Genomic DNA, 2,588 nt, shown 5'->3' with positions numbered 1-2,588 from the left:
ATAAGAAAGAATTTTTCTTTTTTTTAATGTTTTAATTATTTTTTTTTTAGAGAGAGACCGAGTGCTAGTGGGGGATGGACAGAGGGAGGGGGACACAGGTGAGGGAGACACAGAATCTGAAGTAGGCTCCAGGCTCTGAGCTGTAGGCACAGAGCCTGATGTGGGGCTCGAACTCATGAGCTATGAGATCATTACCTGAACTGAAGTTGGGTGCATAAGTGACTGAGCCACCCAGGCACCTCAAGAAATAATGTTTCAATTCTTTCAAGTGCAGGGTTGTGTTATGAGATTTGAGCCTCTGTGTCTTCTAATTTCTAAATTATTTATGATCCTCATTGCATTTCTCCTTAAATGATATTTGTGTATTTAACTTCATTTGCCTACTCAAATAGCTTTTGAAAGTAGAGAATGTATCTTATTGTCCTCAGTCAGTGTCCCATAAGGAAACAAATGGCACTCTCCAGCAAGACAATTGAGTCAAATGAAATGAAGGACTATTTACAAGGATATGAGCAAGGAAAATCAATAAGGGACAGTGCAGTACTCTGGGCCTAGCAATGTTGGGAAGCTGGTACCACCCACAGGGCTAAAGAGACAAGGGAAGGAGAGAGTAGAGGTCATATGATTGAGATGTGGCCTAGTAGAGATTCATAAGTAACTGAAGAGAAAGAAATATCCTGACCTCATGTCCCCCATGACTCCTCAACTCTAGCTTTCTCCCATTTGTCTCTCATTGGCCAAATCCAAATAGAAACCAGAGGGCAAGGGTAGAAAAAAAATCCATACTTTTCTCCTTTCAAAAAAATCTCTTATGGGGTTTAGGGGGTGCTCAGCTGGCTCAGTGTGTAAAACGTGTGACTCTGGATCTCAGGGTTGTGAGTTCAAGCCCCACTAATAGTGTGGAGCTTACTTAAAAATAAAATTTTAAAAATAAAGAAATAGAAATAAAAATCTCTTACAGATTTTTATTTAATCTCTCAGTAACAGAACCTATTATTGAACTTTATGTTTTATTGGTTTATAAAGGCAAAACAAAAAAAATTCACTAAGTTACACTGTCAACATTGTCTCTTCATTAAACCTCTTTATATAAATCCCTTACCCTCCCTTTGCTTCCTCTCTTTCTTCCTTTCATCTTACCTACCTTCCTTCCCTTCTTTCTTCCTCCAATGGAAACTCAGTCTCCTGGGGGTCAGAGATGTAAACTGATGCTATTCAATGGATTAAGTCTTTAAATGGAAATACCATGATGTGTACAAAAGGCTTTAAGAACAGGGAAGAGTTGTCCTAAGACTGCCAGAGGGAATCAGAGAGGTTGATGCAGGACCAGCTGTTGAAAGAGTATTCTAGATATATCAAAATGAGAAGCAGGAAGACTGCTAAGGTGCTGGTCAACCATGAAGGACTTCCTACTGTTTCTCTTACCTCTGTGCTCAATCATAGGATGTGTCAGCAGAGTGCAGGGACAGCCCCTAGAGACAATCACTTCTAAGGTCCCTTAACTCCAGTAAGAAGGAGAGAGGACACAGGGATGAGCTTCTCTAGCTGAAGAAAACTTGACTCCAGAAGTCAGCTTTCACTACAGACCTCCTAAGGTTGGATATGGATATGATTAGGGTCTGCAATAAGTGACATCTGTTTGCTCTGACCTTTGGGTAATGTGGCGTTTCTTTCTCTGGGGCAGATGCTAGAAAGGTGTTTATTGTGAGTTGACAGGGGTCTTGGTGGGTGGTGAGGTGTGAGTCAAAATTCGACTATGCATTTTGGCATTTTGTCTACAGATGTTTCTCAGATGTTTGTGGGCGGGCATGTCTTTAAATAAAGAAATACTAAATGTATGTTTCTTTTGTAGAGGAAAGAAAAAATACTCACACTTAAAAGCTTGGCCCTTTTATGCCTTCAGTGGCACTCTAGTTTCATGGCCAGATTAGAATTAGTTATTCCATATACTTTCTGAAGTGAAAGTTTGGTCATTTAAGGAAAAAGTCATCTGCTAGTTTGAAATTAACATGCTGATGAAGAACCTGAACATGGCCATGGAGAAAGTATAGGAAACTTCATAAGGTACCAGATACTAGCTTTATGTAGTCAAGCTTTCCTCCCTACTCCAAATGTCCACTGCAGTTAGAGTTACGTGGGGGTCTTCAGAATTCACAACCTATACCCATTTATTATACCATGGAAGTCATATCTTCCATTGTAGATGCTGATTTATAATATTAGAGAGAGAGATCTTGAGGGTATTTAACTTAATTTCTTCAGAAGTATGTTGAAATATAAAAAAAATTGATTTGCAAAGGTAAGGAAAATCAAACCATGGTTTTGAGATTATCTTTCTCTCTCTTTTTTTTTTTTTTTACTTTAAGAAAGAAAGGGAACTAAAAGAAAAGTAAAATAGTCCAGTTTGGTTTTGTTTGCCAGAAACAAAAGTTTTAAGAGAAAGTTTCTCAAGTTTCTGAAGAAATTCTGTAACTTTTAGTTTGAAAAATCAATTTGAGTAATTTTACAAACAGATAAAGAAACTCCTGATAGAGTTGATTAATCTGCTTAGTGAATAAATGCAAAAATAGTGATGATGGAATGAGCCT

The sequence above is a fragment of the Hyaena hyaena genome, unplaced genomic scaffold (assembly GCF_003009895.1).
Source record: "Hyaena hyaena isolate Hyena2069 unplaced genomic scaffold, ASM300989v1 scaffold_1411, whole genome shotgun sequence".
In the NCBI taxonomy this organism is placed as follows: Eukaryota; Metazoa; Chordata; class Mammalia; order Carnivora; family Hyaenidae; genus Hyaena; species Hyaena hyaena.
This window is presented reverse-complemented; position numbering follows the sequence as displayed.